General features: G+C 39.1%; 1 long non-coding RNA gene across 1 annotated transcript in view; it reads left to right on the forward strand.

Annotated features, from left to right (window-relative positions):
* Positions 1-17,019, forward strand: part of LOC122793627 — a 183,831-nt gene extending 166,812 nt beyond the window's left edge. The window contains exon 3 of the long non-coding RNA XR_006363497.1: positions 16,909-17,019. This is a non-coding gene — a long non-coding RNA (uncharacterized LOC122793627). The remainder of the gene's footprint in view (positions 1-16,908) is intronic.
* The last annotated feature ends 3,076 nt before the right edge of the window (positions 17,020-20,095 follow it).

Raw genomic sequence — 20,095 nt, forward strand, 5'->3', positions numbered from 1 at the left:
AGCAGTAAGAGCTTACAGCCAAGTCTCATTTTACATAGGGACAAGGTTTCTTTGAGAACTAATCTTCTTTTTAGCCAAAAGTGGTGTCTGAGTTTACTTTAAGCTAAACTGTATCTCTCCCTGAACCCAAAAATGAGGAAGAAAGGGTACTATATACCTTGGACGTCCACAGACAGCCCCGGTACCATCTTGACAGAACTAAATGTTTCAGATCAGTTTTTCTTTTCTTGTGAAAGTAAGAAGGGACAACCTGTATCAAAACAGACTGTTTCCAAATGGTTGTCTAAGGCTATTACTCTGTTATACTCGCCATAACAAAACTATTCCAGGCAGGGTCAAGGCTCACTTTACCAAGACCTTGGCTTCATTTATGGCTTTTTGGAAAGGGTTTGTTTCTTGAAGTATTGCAGAAGCTGCTACTTGGTCATATGTACATATTTTTACAAAGCACTATAAGCTTGATTCCTTCTCTAGTTCTAGATTAGGCTTTGCTAGGACCATTTTCCAGGGGCTTCTGGACTCTACTTCCACCTCCCAAAATTAGTTAACTAAGGTAATCTGCCCATATAGCTAAAGCTACTGCAGCAGTGATCAATATGACGAAAGTAGTGTAGCTTTGTAAGTTGAACTTAACCATAAGAGTAGATGCTTGAATGATCACTGCTGCAGTAGCCAGTCCCCCCTTCCTTGTTTTTTGGTCTTTTTTATGTCGGGGTGTGGACAATTATTTTTTGTTGTTCCTAGCATTGTCCTTTGAGCGTCAGCCTCCCTCTGTCTGCTGGCAGAAAAGCTGTGGAGGGCTTCACTCGCAAACTTTAGTCAGCTCAGGTCAAGCTGCTTGGAAAGGTGTCCTGAAAGCTTTGGAAGCTGGCTGTTACGTCCTAAGCAGGATATAACCCTAACCCTATACAACTAAGGCTACTGCAGCAGTGATTGAAGATCTACCGTTATACATTCAGTTTACAAAACTGTACTATTTCCTTTCTTATGCGACTTTTATGAATGTAGACCATCTTTGCTGACTTTCTCCTTCCATCTTATATGTATAATAGTCTTTGTTTTGCATGCTTATGCTGAATTTCAAAATGTGGATGAAATGTTTATCTTTATGGATCCTAAGAGAATTCAAACATGTCTCTTGGTCTGATTGTGTTGTGTTCTGATATGATAATGCAGGTCCATCCAGAGCTCGTTAAACGAGATGTTTATATGTTTGGCAGCCTTTTGAGGGATCTCAGAGTGAGATAACTGTGAGGCAATGATATTTTGGTCTTCTGCTTAACTCGTTTACCAAACTTTACAAGCTTAGCTTCCAGTCTGAGGCTCTGAGCAGTTTTATTATGAAAGTTGTTCAAGTTAATGTTAGAGAGAGCCTCCACCTAAATTTATTCTGGTTTACTGATCTACCCAAAGTATAAAGATGGTTGAAGTAGTTGCATAAACTAGATGTATGACACCATTCCTCTCTTCCATCAAAGTACCCTCTCACAAATACCCTGATTCTGATTGATTAATTTATTAGGTTATGGTGATATATTTGAATCAGCATGTCAAGTCTCATGTTTATGAGGTCTATAGAATGCATTTGGCTGAATTTCTGGAGATGGGATTTTTATTGGCAGTGTGCCATGCAATAATATCATATTCTTCCAGTGCTAGGTATTAGAGAAAGTTGGTGAAATAAGATTCCTTAGAGAAGCACATTGTGTGTGACATCACACGTTGGCATGATAGTTCGTGTAAAAGCACCGTTAGTATTGTTTCAGGAACAGTGCTTTAATATTTCTGATGTGGACACTGTGTTTCTAGTGTTGTAAGTCTTGGTTCTGAAGTACTTTGTCAGATACATCCTTGTAGTCAGGATGGGTGGCACAGAACCTTGTGCTGTATCATGTGCCACAAAGTGAAGGCTTATAGTTAGGAAATGTTAAATATTGTTATAAAGTTCTGAAGCTAAGCTATACACTTATACAGGGCATAATCTCCAAGGTTATAAAATGAGTGGCAATATTATAGTCAGATATGTTTAGTCTTTTATGAGTACCTCACAAAATTGTGCTTTCTGTGTTACATAAAGGAACTTGAAGCAGCCATGCTCCCTGCAAACCCAAAAGATCAGCACTTAGGAGCCTGATCCCATGCAGGCTGTAGTAACATCTTTGAACGAGGTTAGTACAAGACGTCCCCAACACAGAAATGAATTTCAAAACTTTACTTCACTCATTACTTAGGCAACTACACATTCAGACAATATTGTTCTTATTCTCAAACAGGTTTCATGTAATTACATGGGATAATGGGGCAGTGGTTCGAATCAGATCCAAACGTGTCGACCGCACTGCATCTTATTTGATGGAAAGACTCTTTGGTAGATAACATCAGAAATTCAGTACGAAGAGTATTTTATGAAAAGATACAGGCTCAGACCAAAATATGCATAAGATTTCATCTTTTTACTTCAAATACATCTCCTCATGGTTCTTCCATTGAACATCCGGACTTTGACTGTCAAGTTTAGATCCCAACTCAGTTTATGTTTGAAATGTAAATGCATGTAAAGGTCCCAATATGTCCTTGTTTGGCCTGTCTCTGGGTTAATCTTATGTAAAATATAAGGGCTAGAAACTACCATTGAAATGTGGGGCTGGGCTTCTTAAGATTCTGACAGATTAATATCATAGTTCATATCTATGAACCTGTGAGCAATTCAAATGCTAAAACACAGGACATATAATTTAACACTACTCTGCACACGTTACACACTACTCTCCTGGTCATCACTGTTTCTTCTTCCTGTAATTGTATATGTTGTCTGTTGGTCACTGTCATCTTATAACATTTACCTTACTCAGTCCCTTTGTCTCTTTGACTTTTTTTTTTACAATTGCTTATCACTTGTTTTGTCCTCTAAACACATTGAGTTACCTTCTACAGTTATATTGTAGCAAGATGCAAGTCTGTTTGAGTATTTAAGTTTGTTAGGATAGGAGCGGCATATAAGTGAGTTAGCAATAAGAAGGTGGTGGCTAGAGTTCTTGCAACATCTGTAAGGAATCCATTGATCCTATAAAGAGAGCCTAGTTTCTGGTGAGTAGATTTAATGGTGTGCAGTATATAGGGTTGCCACCCCTCCATTTTTTCCGGACTATTCGGAAATCAGACTGATTCTCTGGTAGTCTGGAAAACACTGTGCAAACTCTGGTATTCTGTTTAAAAAGGAAACAGACTATCTGAGTTTGTAAATCAGCTTTTTTACTATGCTTTTCTGTTAAAAAAAAAAAAAAAAAAAAAGCATAGTAAATTAGCTGAAAGCAGGCAGCAGGAATGGGAAAAGAGGGTGTTCCCCTCTAGGTGATGTCATCATGACATCATAAAATGGACAGAATGTGGGCGGGAGAGGGTGGGCGGGGTTACTTGTGACGTGAGGGGTGTGGCTTTACTCCAGTTTTAGCCACAACGAAAGGTGGCAACCCTAGCAGTATATGCTGGTCATATTTGAGATTGTCATTTATTGTAATGCCTTGAAGTTTGCTGTGAGTTACAGTTTAGGTGACAATATTTTTTTGTTGACTTTATCATAAAAAAATTGCTTTTGATTTTGGCATTTGTTGAGGTAGAAAGCAATAACTTAGTTTTCTTGGTGTTGAGTAGGAGATTTGATTCTTCAAGCCAGGTTTTTACAGAGAAGGATTTTGGGGTAATGTCTTGGAGCTTATTTATTGTTGAGGCCGCACATATTAATGTTGAGTCACCTGCATACTGAACTAAACTAGCATGCTGAGTGGAGGTCATAAATATATTAAATAGGATAGGACTCAGGACAGAGTCCTGAGGGACCCCTGTAGTAACTGGCTGAAAGGATGAGTAGGTTTGTTGCCATTTAATGGCTCGTTACCTTCCAGATAAGTAACTGAGAAACCACAGCAAGGAGTATTGTGAAAATTCTATTGAGGAGAGTTGAACGAACAGTTGTTGGTACGAGGCACTATCAAATGCCTTTGACAAGTCTAATAACATGGTGTATACAAGCAAACCATTGTTTCTGTGTTTGTTTATTACCTTGGTAAAATGTAGTAGAGCAGTAGTGGTGCCGTGCTGGGGCCTAAAGCCATGTTGTGTTTCCGAGAGCAGGTTATTTGAGTTATCTGACTATAGATAATATGTTGATCTAGGTTATGGTGAGGTGTAATAGCATATGTTGGTGTGTGGCCACTTATGCTATCTGAGAAGACAGCCTGATGTTGTCCTTTTGTTTGGTTTGTTTGTTAGAATCCAGTCTAATGTGTCTCCATGAAGTTTTATTGATTCTAGTAGGTGTGGTTATTGTCCAAAGTTGAACAAGTTTATGGATTCAGTGGGGGTTGTGGGAGTTGCAAGTCTATATTTAAGTCTAACTATTATAGTATCATGGTCAATTTATTGGGATATCCAGTACAGGATGCTTTCAGCAGTATCAGTGTTATTCCCTGGTGGTATACAAATTGCTGTTAGACATATAGTTTCCCTATTGTTGATTTTCAGAAGTGTTATTAGAAGTTCAGCATTGTTAAACATGGATATTTCCTGTGGAAGTAAGGTGATGGTTAGGGAATTTATGATTGCTACACCACTCCTGCATGCCTGTTTTGGCGGTCATGCCTGAATATATTGTATCGGGGGGGTGAACATACTATCCTTTATTTCTCTCTTTAACCAGGTTTCAGTAGCTATGACATACATCAGGAGAGTGTGTGTGGCAAGGTAGGCATGTATGTCATGGATTTTATTGCACATACTTCTTAGGTTCATATTTAGTAAGGTGAGTTTGGGTTCTGTTTTTTGCTGAGATGTATTGTCTGACTGGTTTATTTTGGGGTTGGAAGTGAGGGTTTTATGAATAGTGGGACCTGGGTAAGAGTGAATATCTCAGCCAATTTTTTGAATTGATGTTTTACAGAGGGAAGAGTGTGGGCAGTTATATTTTGGTCTTTACATACAAATATTTCAAGCATGGGCATTAATGCCCTACTAGCTTGCCAATATACCAAAACACTTGTTCCCATAATAAGTGTCTGGGCTGTTCTTAAGAATATCTAAACTAGTACTTGCTTTAATGTAATTTTGTAGTCTGTTCCATGCATCAGCTACAATGTCAGAGAACCTAATTAGTACATTCCTCATTCCTATAGAATCTTCTGCATGGGTTGTCTGATGATTCTGTAGTACTTTCTGATAATTCATAGAGGTAGTTGTCTGTAAATGCCCTATATACTTGAACAAGATCTCCTCTTAGACATCTGTAAGATACTGTACAAGTTCAGATATTTTAGTCTTTCATTTTCTTCTTCTTTTGGCTTTTTCCCGGTTAGGAGTCGCCACAGCGGATCACCTGTCCGCTCATGATTGGCAGTGGAGTTTTACGGTGTCAAGTTGCCAGCCCGGCGCCCAACCTTCCACAGAAGGCACACACACTCACACCTAGGGCCAATTTAGAGTGTCCATTCCACCTACAGCATGTCTTTGGGATGTGGGAGGAAACCTGAGCACCTGGAGGAAACCCACGCGACCACAGGGAGGACATGCAGTCTCCGCACAGAAGGCACCCCAGCTGAGAATCGAACCGGAGGACCTCTTGCGGTGAGGCGGCAACGCTAACCACTGCACCACCGTGGCCTTTCATAATAACTTAAATTTTCACATCCATGGATGTCCTTGGTATATTTCTGCTGTATTCTTTCCAGTTTAGTTATGCTTGCTTTCTTATAGGGTTTCCATATTGTTATTCCATACTCAAGTTTGGGTCTAATGTAACAATGACTTAATCATTTTTGATTTCCTAGACTTTATAAATCATTTTATATAACCTATAGTTCTATAACTATCATTAACCAATCTGTTAATGTTATTAGAAAAACTCATAGCTGAATCTACCCATATACCCAGCTCCTTAAATGAGTCTACAGTTTGTCACTGTGCTGTCTTAGTCACCTTTCAGTTTGTCTCCCAAATCTCATATGCTTAGTTTTTGATGTTTTTATAAGCATATTATTCTCCTGTGCCCAAGTGGTCCGTTTAGTCAAGTTATTTTGCAGACATGCCTTATCTATAACACATGAAACTATGAAAAGGTATGAACTTATGAAAGGGTGGAATAGAGGTGCACTTGCTAACAACTTCAAGTAGTCAGTTCAAGCATGGTTACTAGCAGTTTCTTCACACTTAATATATAAATATATATATATATATATATATATATATATAAATATATATATATATATATATATATATATATATATATATATATATATATATAAATAAATAAATAAATATATATATATATATATGTCTACTTCATATGATCGAAATTTCATTTGATTGAGACCATATAATCGAAAGTTCATACCACTGAAAACTCACTTGACTGAAACTCATAACACTGACACCATACAATGCTAAAGCACATGGTAAGTAAGTAAGTAGTGTATAAGGTAAGTAAAAGCTATATGCCCTTTTCCTCACTGTAGTGCGATCCTGGAGTTAGTATATATAGTTGGGGGGGGTGTAGGGGGCACAGCCCCCCCCCATACTTTGGGTATATAATGGGTTCTGAAAAGAGTAATTTATTGGACTTGTAAGTATCTGTCTGTTTCAAAATATTTAAAGTAGGTGGGGGGCTGTGCCCCCCACACCCCCCCTAGCTATGTATACTAACTCCAGGATCACACTACAGTGGGGAAAAGGGCATTTAGCTTTTATTTACCTTGTACACAATGCCACTACTATGTTGAACTTTAACATGGTATGGTGTCAGTGTTATGAGTTTCAGTCAAGTGAGTTTTCAGCATTATGAACTTTCGATTTTATAGTCTTAGTCAAGTGAATTTCAGTCAAATGAGATTTCGATCATATGAAGTAGACCATTGTGGAAAAGTATGAAATGTGGAATTTTAAGAAAAGAAAATGAACATTCCTCATAATGAGTTTCATACTTTTCCACATTGAAGAGGTCTGTCACACTTCCAGTGTTACGATTTTTTTCGACAAATAACTATAGTAAATAATGCTGAATCATGTTACTTCATTAAAAAAAAATATATATTAAGTATCTAGAAACTGCTAGTAACTATGCTTGAACTGACTAGTTGAAGTTGTTATCAAGTACACCTCTATTCCAGCTTTTCATAAGTTCATACCTTTTCATAGTTTCACATGTACTTACTGCTATTGGTTCATGAGTCCAGAAGCCTAGCCACATATTCTCATGAGGTTTTTATCCTTTATCTGTAACACACGTAATCAGTTTACCCAATTTCAGGTAGTCTGCCTATAGACTGTAGAACACATCAGATGAAAAAAGTTAGGTCTGAAAGATTCAATCTAAACAAGTAACGGCCTAGGACAGAGCCCTATGGGACACCCTGACTACAACTAAGGCTTTCACCTGTCTAGTTGCTGTATGATACTTGTCATGTCCTATAAGTATGCAGTTATCCATCTTATCAAGAATACATCGATACCTAGTTGTACTAATTTATTTATTAGTTTTTTTGTGTATGACCCTGTCAAATGCCGAAGTTAAATCTAGTGAAATCTTGATGAGTGGATGTAAAATAGAAAGTTCACATCGGGGATCACTCCAGTGGCTCTACTTGATTAGAGGCACTGGGAACTAATGACAGGTGGCACAATGCCAGGGCACTTCTATGGGCTAGGCTTGTAAAGGTACCAGGTCCATTAGCCTAGTACACACCTATGAACCTATATAAATTACATCACAGCATAACTTTTCATTCATAGCTGTTATTATATTGTTATAGAACATCATGTTAAAAGTTGTAATAGACCTGTTTTCCACACATGCATACTGATACGTGGTTTCAAGTCCCAACCTGTCCAGTTCTGACTATAGCTTATCCAATATTACCTTCTCCATTATTTTTCCACAACATGAAAGTAGACTTGAGGGTCTATATGACTCTGGGTAATAAGCGCATGTCATCAATCTTGAGGAATCACCCATATTTACATGACATAGTGAACAATAGATTTAATGGTACCATAAGTTCTTGCTGAAGTGTTCTCAGGTCATTGTTACTAGTTCCGTCTCCTTCTTGTGCTTTGTTTGGATCCAGTTTGCACAGTTCTTTTTCAATGTAATCTAATTTGATTCCAGTATCTGTGGTTAACTGGATGTCACTAGGAAAACGTATCACCCCTTTTGTGGAGCCAAACTGTTTTGCATAAGATTCTGTAACCATATCTGTAATCTGTTGTGTCTGAGAAAAAAATTTAGAATCTGCACACAGTTTATCAATTTGTGTATCTTTACTCCTACATCTTATGTATCTTTACTCCTACATCTTATATATCTATAGAAAGGTTTCCTATTATGCTCAATATCTTTATATAAATTTTCTTCAAATTGTTCTCGATCTTGTCTCATGCTATGGTTAATCTGTTTGTCCAACTTGTTTATTTCAGTTTTCAAAGTTGTACTTTGACCTCTCTTCCATTTTTTTGTCTCTCACCTTAATTAGATAGCTTCTTCTTATGGAAATATATCCCCCTGATGTTGTATGCCTAGATCCTGATGTTAAACGTTTTTTTGCAAACAATTTCTCTTTCAAAACTTTCCGCATTCAATCTGCAGTTTTCTACTGAACACCTCACTCCAGCTATTTTTACATAGTGACTGTTTTGTTTCCATGTAATCTGTAATTAACCTTCTGTGCATTGGCTCAGATTTCAGTTTGGCAGAACTATCTAGCAGCAAATTAATCTTTATAACCCCATGATCACTGCACATCAGTGGTGGTAAAACTTGACTTGAAGTAACAGTCATTTCTGTAGGAATACAAATGATGTCTAGTATGTTCTATCCCCTGGTAGTTTCTTTTTACAGTCTGAAGCAATTGTTGTTCCTGAATAGACTTTGAATAATTTCCTTACTAACTTTGTTGAATCAATATTATTCCAGTCTGTTTCTGGTAAATTTAAGTCTACAGCTAATATTATTCTTCCCTCCTGTGTTTCATGCCAGAAATGTATGAATTCTTCTAGTTCATTTGCACTTGACTTTGGTGGTCTTTACACTCCAGATTTGTACTTGATTGTAAATTTGGATACTTAGTTTTGAGATATTTATAGATCAGATATGGTTTGTTCATAGAGATAGGGTGTTATGGCAAAATAGCAAACAAACACCAACTGTACCACAGCTAGGAAGGTTATTATAAAACAGGTAAGCGCTTTCAGGGATGTGCCCCTTCATCAGATAACTCACAAAAACAATTCATTCCTTATGTAGTAGAAGCACCTGCTATCAATTAAGTCTTAAAGATACAATGTTAAATACAGATGCTTTAACCTGGTCCACTCTACTATGTCTTGAATATGTATATATCTGGTTCAAAAATTCAAAAATATTAGAACACATGTTATGTATATGAGTCATGGTTAATAATGGCATAATGGTTAAGGTGTCTAACTAGCAGACACAACATGCAGGGTTCGACCCCCATATGGGGCAACCGGCTAGGCTCAAAATAACCTACAAGGGCAGCCAGCTCAGCACCAATCCATGAACCTATATTAAAATTGCCAAAACCATGTCCTACTATGCAAAATTTTTTTTTAAAAACATAAACTATAACATGCAACATAGATATAAATATATATAGTGCACTAACACCATGTAAAATATAATATGTATGTGTATGAAAAAGCATGTTGAAATATAACAGTATCTATGTAAGTATAAATATGTTACCGTTGCTGGTATTTTCTTTCCTTTCTTTTTGTACCTAGATGTATATAATTAAAATGTATATAGATTTTTTTCTATCTATCTTTTTCTCTCGTCGCAAGCATGTCTGAGAAAGGACCTGCTGGCTTTAAGAAGTGTCTGAAATGTGGGCACAAATTGCTTATCTTAGATGCTCTTATACTTTGTGTTTATTGTTTAGGCCCTCAACATCTTCAGGGGGGATTGTTTCATTTGTAAATATTTCAATCCCAGGGCTCTAGCAGATAGGAAAAACAAGCTTACCCTTAAGGGTTTACTACCATCTTTTGGTAAACCTATCTCTTGGGCTCAGTCCCCCACTATTAAGGCTAAGGAGTCCCTATCAAATTCTCCTAGGCCTTCCACTTCCTTGATGCTGTCAAGGAAGAGAACAAAGTCTAACTCTGATCTGAAAGCTTTTCAAAGTCCCTTCCCTTCAGATCCGAAGAAGAAAAAAATTGGTGAATCCTATATCCTCGGATCCGACAATTCCTCATAGGGCTAGAAATTCTCCTCCTTAAGATCCAGTGCCTTTCAGGGTTCCCTCCACTTTTTTGGAGAGGCAGTGATTCAAGTCACCTTCTCTTGCCTTGACTCATTCATCAGAGGTTTTACTGAGGAAGATGTGGACAGAATGATGAGGAAGGTTCTCTCAGTGCAGATTCAGATGGGTGTTTTACCGGCACCTGCCTCCTTGGGTCAGGAAGCCTGACCATCTACCACACCACTACTTTTTGCTCCTTCTCTGATCCCTTTTGTTGCTTCAGAGTCCCTGGATTCGAACCTTCTGGGTCTGTCTGGCTTGGATCCAAAGATAACTCTCTTCGGATCTGACTCTAGCTCTGAGTGCTCTGGCTACAGTATCCTCTGATCCGGATGACTCTCTTGAGCAGAAGCTTCCTTGTCAGGCCTGAGTTGGAGTCAACACCGAGGGTTTCAGAGCCGTCTCTGCACCTTGGCGCTTCAGCATTGGATAACTCCGCTCTGACTTCCTCCTTGGGGAGATTGCTTTCAGGGTGGAGAGAGACAGAGGTCCAGAATCCTGCCTTCTTGGAGCCAGGGACTTCTTTCTCTCTGGGACGGTCTGCCTTCAAGGTAGTGAAGAGATTATTTTCTGTTACAACAGGATGGACGGATCCTACCTCCTCAGATCTTCAATCTAATTCGCAGATGTCTCTACACTTGGAACCTCAACATTTTACACCACAGGGACAGCCATCTCACGACCCCCCCCCCAAACCACCCAGCAGGGTTTTCCAACACTTCACAAGAGCATCCCACTGAGGTGGGTCCCTAGGATGTGAAAGTACAAGAGGAGGCACTTGGACCTTCCATAAGAGTCGGTCACTGGGGATACTGATTTCACTGAGAGAGAAGTTCAGAGCACTGCCCTTTGGCCTCATCACAAAACCTAGGGTGTTTACCAAGTGCATAGCAGTGGTGGCAACTCACTTGAGAGTGCAGGGATTCCACGTGTTTCCATATCTACACAACTGGCTCATTACTGCCCCAACCAGGCATCTGCTAATAAGGGCAAGGGATCAGGTACTTTAGATTTGTTTTCATCTAGGAATAACCATAAATTATGGCAAGTCTCACCTACAGCCAAGTCAAATTTTGGAATTCATAGGAGCAGTCTTCAACACGATATCAGTGACAGCTTCTCTTCCTCTCTCAGGCGTATAGACTATCAGATTCCAATTCAAGAGAATAATTTGCAGTACCAACATTTTAGCTCAGTTGATCCTTCAAGCCTTGGGGATCAGTGTCAACTGCCATAATCCTTAGTTCCTGTAGCAAGATTTCGTATGAGAATTCTTCAGTGGATGCTAGCAACACAGTGGTATAGTCTTTAGCAGCGTATCAAAAAAATCACAGAAACAGTGCCCAAAAATCAAAACCTGCAACTCCAAAAAGCAAAGGCACTGGGAAGGAAGGTAGTCTTTATCAGTGTATGTCAACACAAATCAGAATCACTCAGACATGCAAGAGGTACCTCTGGTACTGGATTCTTTCAGATCAAGTTTTACAAGGCCATCCTTTCATTCTCCTTCAGCCCAAAGCCATAGTGATTAAGGACATTTCCCAGCTTGGGGAGGGGGGAATTTTGTGGAGAGAACAGTCTAAGGCATTTGGTCCCTTGAAGATGCCAACTTGCATATCAGTGTTCTAGAGAAGCGAGTAGTGCTTTTAGTATTGCTGGTTTCCAGAACTCTCTCCATTTAGGGACAGTTGCAATTCAAACAGATAATATGTCGGTGGTTTAGTATGTCAACAAACGAGGAGAGACCAGATCTTTCTCCTTGTATCCAGAAGCACTCAGAGTATGGCAATCTGCAATCTCATCCATCCGCTTTCTCATAGCAACGCACATTCTGGGGAAATCCAATGTGATAGCAGACAAATTAAGCGGGTCCATTTTTCTACCTCATGGGTGGTTTCTCAACATGATAGAGGCAGAAATGATTTTCTGCCAATGGAACCAGCCTTGCTGCGATATTGCCCTAATTCCCCCTCATTGGGAATCACAGGATGCTGTACTTCACAATTGCACCCATGGTCTACTTTATGCTTATCCACCAATCCCTCTAATTCCAAAATTCCTGCAGAAAGCCACCAGGTTAAAGAACAAAGTAATCCTCATTGCACCTTACTGGCTTTGAAAGGTTTGGTCCCCCATGTTGTGGCCTCATCTTCTTTGCCAACCTTGGATTCTGGATCTGATTCCAGATTTCCTGTTACATCCGACAGATAGGGTTCATCCAGATGTCTTAAAACCTCAAACTAACAGAGTGGTTTGTCCAATTCTGTTAGTAGCCAGGCAACCAATGCTCTCTTCCCTTGTCTGTCATATCCTTTTATCTTCCCATAAACCTTCAACAAGAAAACTTTATACAAGTAAATGGTAAAGATTTGTTTACTGGTCACAACAAAAACATATTGATCCCTTTTCAGCTCCAATACGTTACATACTTGAAAATATTTTTTTCTTTACTGACAATGTACAGATCTTGTCTAGGTCAGTCTTTCCGTTCCTGTATGCACATTTCTCCAAACTTTTATTTTGCTGAACAGTTTATTTATCCTAGGGTTACCAAGGAGTATTTCCAATCTTGTAAAACAGAAAAAAATGAAACCCTGCAATTCCTGTGAAGTCGGCATCACCAGGATTTTGCAGAAGTAAAAGGGCACTATGTCCTCCTCCTGCATCTTCTACTCTTGAGGCTTGGAGGATAACATGCTGACATCTGTGTTGATATCAGTTTTGCGGGTCATGGCCATAGACTTGCAGAAAGGTATTAGTGGAGTCTTTCTGCTTTGACTGTTGGTGGCCCCACAGAAAAACTTGCTGAGATTCTATGTGGTGTGTGCCCACGATAGCACTCATTGGAGGTGACCATAAACTAGGAGAAAGTCGCCTTTTCCAGAAATTGCTTTCATTAGCACAAAGCTGGATACACTGTCCAGTATTCCATTTTACTTAGCACATAATGAATATGGGGACATGTGTGAAATGACAGAGAAGGGTCAGGCCTTAGACCCTTCTGTACCTTTTAAGTTTGGCAGCTATCACAGTCTTTATGCTGACATTTTCCTACTTGGAGAAGATTATTTTGCAGTGGGTTATGAGAAGTCACTGGTTGCAGTTAAGTTAAACTAAATGATCTGCTGCTTTCAGATACCCTTAGTGTTAGAGTGGAGGTTGGTTTTCTTCAGTCTTGTTAGTGGGTCTCTTACTTCTAAAAACAAACCTGTTGCAAGTTCTGACTGTGGATGATTTGCTGTTCTAGTAGGGGTGGTAGATTACCTCATTCCCCCCCCAGAGTTTGGAACAAAATGTCTACATCAGCTTGCTAGAGCCAAGGACAATCCTATTTGGCCATAAAGGCCTTGGAGGTGAAGCTGTTTGTAAGACCTGTCAGGAAACTCTTAGCAAACAAGTGAAAGTGCCAGCACCTCCTAGCTGGATGAGCACAAGGATTAAATAACCCTCTAAACTTGACCTTATAGCTGTTCTTTGGCTCTTTCCAGCCTAATGGATTCATTGGTTGGAATTCAGCTTTGTCATACTGCCTCCAGGGAGGATTATCACTGTTAAATGTAGCAAATAATGTTCTCAAGTACATTAATTGATCTATGAGGTGATCCTGTGTGGTAGATCCTTGCTTGTAGGAGTGCCCTTGAAAGTTGGTCAGGTTAGTACTTGTTAACTGTGGAAGTGTCAACATTTCGTTTTGTCTTGAATGCATGCATTCATAGTGGAGTAAGTGACACAGTGGCATGTGCTTGCATGAGTCTGTTTATCCAAGAGCTTCTCAAAAAATTGCCACATTGGACTGGAAGAGAGTATAAGCTCATTTGAAGACCCACAGAAAAGGGTTCACTCTTAGATAAGTAGCTGCAGTAATAAGAATGTGTTATTTATGGTATCTCACTCAGATGAGCTTTTCTGCTGGTAGTTCATCTCCTTATTGTGGATCTGTGGCATTCCTTTGTTGCAAGATTGACTTTCTTGAACAGACCTTTTATTCATTTTTTAACTCAGGATGCAGAGTTCCCACACACGGTTCTTCAATCTAGTGCCTCTTGTAAACTCACTAGTGATGTGTTATGACTTAATCTGATCATTGCTGCCATGAAGCCTACAGTTTCTTCCCTTTACTAAGATAGGTGATGCAGATTTACACTGTGGTCCCTGACAGGACAATGAAGCTTGTACCTGTTACAATGGTCTTCTCTCAGGAATTGAATGCACAGTGGATATAAAAAGTGCACACACCCCTGTTAAAATGCCAGGTTTTTGTTATATAACAAAATGAGACCACAATAAATCATTTCAAAACTTTTCCCACCTTTAATGTGACCTATAACCTGTACAATTCAATTAAAAAACAAATCTGCTGTATGGCACATTTCTCCATTTAGACTGCTTAAGGTCTACTACCAGTGAAAGAGATGTTTGTATGTGTATTTCTTGTTTGGCTTGATGTAAATTAAAGTATCTGACTTTTCTCTACGAGTGGCAGCACTACAGTGCCAGGAAGAAGGCTGTGGGGAATAAGAGAATTCTGCCCAGTTTTACCTTGAGTGTGTGTGTGTGTGTGTGTGTGTGTGTGTGTGTGTGTGTGTGTGTGTGTGTGTGTGTGTGTGAGAGAGAAATTATTTTGTATGACAGGCATGCAGATAAAGAGGTACTGGAAGACATCACTCCACAGAGAGAGCAGTGAAATAGGGACCTATCTGGGTACATGGCCAAAGGCTCGGCTCTGCAAGTAGCCTGGGTGTAGTCCATTATGAGTGCAGAGGTTAAAAGTCCATAGCCAAGATATTGCTGCATATTCCCTTTTATGCTTTTGGAGCCAGGTTGTGCTTTGAAAACTAGCTATTGAAAAACGGATGTGTGCATACTTTCTTGCTGTTACTTCACTCAGGGATGGCAGTGGTGGGAATTCAGCCTCATCAGTGGCAGCTATCTTGATGTCAGTGGATGGCATCCTGTCATCTGGGTGTTGCATTGGTGGCAGTAGTGCACTTTTACTGCATCATTTAGGGGCAGTGGTGTCAACTGCCTGCCACATTTGGGCACAGTGTTGTAACCCCACCTCCGCAGCTTCCAAAGACTAGATTTCCTTTGCTTTAATTAAAGTGTACAGACCCTTTCTTTGAGACTTATTTATACTGAGTCCTCATAGGAGGACCTGTATCTCCTTTGAACATTTATTTAAGGTGAAGAAGTTAACATTTCCTCTTTGTAAATCAGCTGCATCTACAGACTTAAGTTTTTATCCTGGAAATCTTTTATTCTTGTTAACAGTCTGCTACAAGAATAAATTTCTGAGCTCCAGGCTTCTTCTGTAAAGCCCACCACATGATCTGTTAGGACTAGTTCCTCCTTTATGCATAAAGTGGATATGAAAGTAAGCTGAAATCTGTGCATTCATTTGTGCAGTTTCTATCCAGCATACTCAAATAAGTAAAATTATCTACTGCATTGTTTTGACATTTACAGAGAATTCAGGTGTTATGTAGTAAGAGTAAGAGACAAATTTCTGCTTGAAGGCAAACTTATGAAACAGTGCCTTTTTGGTGGATAGATGTTTTATATTTATATATATATATATATATATATATATATATATATATATATATAAAATGTGTGTGTGTGTGTGTGTGTGTGTGTGTGTGCAAGCGTACTTTTCTTGAGAGAAAAAAAGATATCTGCAGCCACAGTCTAAGGCACACCACTACAGCTCTGTGTACTTCTGCAGCTTTCTTCTGTAATGCTTCTTTGGGTGATATTTATGCCACTTTGACTTGGTCATCCTTGATATAAGCTGGACATGCCTACTAGGTTTAGGTCTTAATTTTGGGCCATTGTTATCAAGGGAATATTTTCATAGACTGGTACACCCAGCAGGATTACCTAAGGTATTTGTCTTACTGCTTACAGAAGAGGACCTTTTCTTCATTAGGTTTGAAGTTTGTGGGTACTTGCCATTGTGATGATATAAGGTAGTGCCATTTGTGCTAGGGAGAGTAGGGCAGTACATTTGTAACATATGCTACCATAGCTAGCTGGAGTTTTGTAGAGAATTTTATGTCATTTGACTGTCACACTGATTTGTACAGATGCTTCTGTTAAAATGTATTTGTAAAGTTGCTTATGTTAAGAATACATCAACAGTGGGTCCTGTTGGACAGAAAATAGATGTGTATATATGTCAGAGAGTATTATTATAACTGATTAAATGTGTATGTTTTAACAGAGAATTCTGGAAGGGAAGATGCTAATCTCAGTCCAGCTAATTTTGAAAAATAGGTTGAAAATTAAATGGGTTGGTTTGGGGCATAAAGATTTTATCTTACAGATCTGATTGTAGCCAGAGACAAAAATGTCTGGGAAAGCCAGGACTAGAAATCTTACTGTATTGTCCTTATGGGTGAAATGATTTCTACCCTGGAAGGGTGGACGTTTTTGAAATTGTTTTATATCTTTCAGATGCTGCAACAGATAGCTCTGTGTATGTATTGTACCAGAGTCAGGTGACCAGATGTGTTGTTATTGTATAACCAGCACTGAAATGATTCTTTATATATTAGTGAGAGAGATAACGGAACTCTCATAGCAGCACTTTGTTTTTCAGAACCTGACAGGAAAGATCTCTCACAGATGTCTCATTCAACCTCACACCTCATACCTCATCTTGCCTTGCTGTAGTGAGCAAATCAACACTCCTCATCTTGCCTTGCTGTAGTAAGTAACTTAACTAGGGAACAGTAATTTTTAGTCAGTCATCGGACTATTGTTTTTCTTTCTGCATCTGTGTGAATATGTCCAACTGTGTTACTTTTTTATATATCCTGTGATTGAAACTCTGGTTGTTTATTGTAACTATTCAGTATTCTCATGTTTTCTATTTTATTTATTAAATATTTCTATACCTTTCATTGTTGCTGGTCTTTTAGAGAATACTTTTAACATCTGACTTATGCCTATTTTAGTGACACTGGCCCCTCCTGAAATCCTTGCTGCACTGGTTAGACTCCACCATTTGCATTAGTATTACCTTTACTCAGTGTAATTGGGTACCCTTGTAAGAGCCTTAGAGTAGCTGACTGGTGGCAGCATAGTTACCCTATTATCTGGGCAGAGGGGGCACAGCTGGTAAATCTGTGCCAGCCTTTTACAGGTGTGTGTGTGTGTGTGTGTGTGTGTGTGTGTGTGTGTGTGTGTGTGTGTGTGTGTGTGTGAAGATCAGTTATCCAAGCGTGTGTGTCTGTCAGCTACTTGGAACAGGGACGCAGAGCTCCAAAGTGGTCAGTTTGGAGTCTTGTTTGGGGCCTGGAGAGAGAGAGAGTCCAGTCCCAGGTCTGGAGTGTGTTCCCTGTGTGTTGTTAAGGGATATTGTGCTTGATGCAGAGAGCTACATCTGAAAATACTGTGTGTATCCATTCCTTTTCCTAGTGGCTGTCCCTCACCAGTGTCAGTAGTGAGGATTGAGGCTCCTTGATTACTGCCCCAGAGTGGGGACTGTCGCAGCCATAGTGTTAGATCTGTTAGAAGGGGTTGGGAGGGTGGCCTAATGGTTAAGGTGTTTGCCTTACAAACACAAGGTGCAGGGTTTAAATCTCACAGGGGATAACTGGCTAAGCTTAAAATGGCTTGCAAGGGAAGTTAGCCTAGTACTAACCTATGAACCTATGAACCTAAGAGGTCTGTCTTCAGTAACAGATCAGTATTCTGGCCTTTCCTGTTTGCACCAGGTTCCTGTGTTGCTTTATTGGAGTTCAAGTTCTAGTCCTTGGGAAAGTTTTTGCATTGGTTCTAAACTGGAGAGATGTGCTAGAGAAGTGCATTATGGGATGGGGTGGGGCTGGTAGCCTGAGAATGTTTTTATTTATTTTTACTTATTTGACATTTGTTTACCTGGAAGGGACAGGTAGTCCATTTTCAGGGGAGGCCCAAGGTGAAAAGCTCCATATGACTAATATATACAAATTTATGCAGATAGTAGCAGATAGTAGTTGTCAGCTATCTGGTCCTAACATCTGTGGTGCAAGTCTTAATGGCTACTGCATGATGAACCTCTTTTAACAGCTTTATATTATTATTATTATTATTATTATTGCAAATACCCATAACATGCTTTTCTGTGCTGTTAGTATGTTTCATTTGTCTTGATAGTACTGGAAGACTTCATCCTTTTTTTGTTTCCCCTGTAGGTTGTATGTTCTTAAGATTTGTCTACGATTCTGATTTTAGAGGCCAAATGTAGTTTATATATTGGTTTGCTCATAAAGGACATCTGCATTTACTTTTGTAACTTAAAAGGTCACCTGCTGTCTTGTTGTGCACTCCTTGTGTACATGATCCATCAGTTGACCGCTTGTAATACTCCCACAGCTGAATTATATTTTTTTGTCACATGACGCTGTGCTGCTAAACTTGTTGTCAGGACTGATTTTGTGTAGTGGCTGCAGTAGAAGCCATATAAAGGGACTATAAAATATATTTGTATGGAGAAAGAAGGCAGTTGTTGGTGGTTGGAGATTCATTAAAAACAAAATTTCAGTTATGTTAAGTAGATTTTTTTCAAAAACAAAAGAGGTGCATCAGCACTAGAAGACTAGTTTAAAGTTACAAGGTGGATGGCTCAGGGGAGATTTAAAAGAAGTATTATTTCACAGTAAGAATGGGGATATATTGGATCAGTCTTCAAGAAAAGGTAGTAGAATCAAGTATATGAAATTTGAGAATAAATTTAACTTGTGTAAGGCAGTTTTTAGAAAGGATCTGGAAAAAAATATTTTGTGCCGATTCCAAGGTAAATATGGATAAAACCCTGAATGAAATTGACATAACCCATTACTGACTAGGGTGAAGGAAGGCAGCCTGACCTGCTGTTTGATCGACATCCCCATTCTGCACAGAATGCTCCCCAGCCAGGAACTGCAACAGCGAACCACTTGTCCATCTATGTGGTAGTTTTCTTTCACTTTTTTAATTGGTGAGATCCCTTTCATCTGTCTGACAATGTCAGTTGATCTTAAGTAGTTATGCAACCAGTGTTTCTGTGAGTCTATATAAAAATCTCGAAGTCTAACAATATCGAATACGATATTGTTGACATGAGAATACCGAAAGCGCACTACATCGAACGTTTAAACGGAAAATCTCTGTAGGGGGAAATTTCCGTTTACTTCAATGCAATGTGTTCTCGGAGTTGGTATATTTAAGTAGGGGGTGTATGGCAGTGCAGGGGGGCTTGCCCCCCTGCCTACACACTGTTTAGTTTTTTTTTTAATGTAGTATTTTTTTTTTTTTGGTTTCGATGGTTTAAGACTTTAATCACTAAAGTTCGATCTTTAGTGATTCAAAGTTTTAAACCTTCGAGATTATAATATAGACCTTGTTTCCGCTAGTCCTAGTGAGACCTGTGTTTCTTGTCCTTTAGCTCCATTAAGGCTGTTATACCTTTCTTTTGCTGCAGTCACCAAAGTAAGTATTTGTTTTGCAGCAAGATAGATCTCGATTTAATGGTGGGACTGCTCAAAGTAGGTTTGTATTTAGAAGCTACACCAGTACTGTTTTAAGTGTCATAGCCCATCATCATTGATAATGCAGCAAACTGTCCCCAAGCAGTAGCAAAAGTGTTCTAGGCAGAATTCCTTTCCATCCGTTTGGCTTTGGAAGGACTGTAGTCCAGTTCTATCAGGATTTGTCAAGAATATGTTTTGTGATGAGAGGTACAGCCTTTATGCCAATTGTTTTCTAATATGCTTTCTGGTGTCTTCATTTCCTACAATTCTCTCACTTTTTTTGTGTGTATT

The sequence above is a fragment of the Protopterus annectens genome, chromosome 2.part0, assembly GCF_019279795.1.
Source record: "Protopterus annectens isolate FY-2018-M chromosome 2.part0, PAN1.0, whole genome shotgun sequence".
Taxonomy (NCBI): Eukaryota; Metazoa; Chordata; order Ceratodontiformes; family Protopteridae; genus Protopterus; species Protopterus annectens.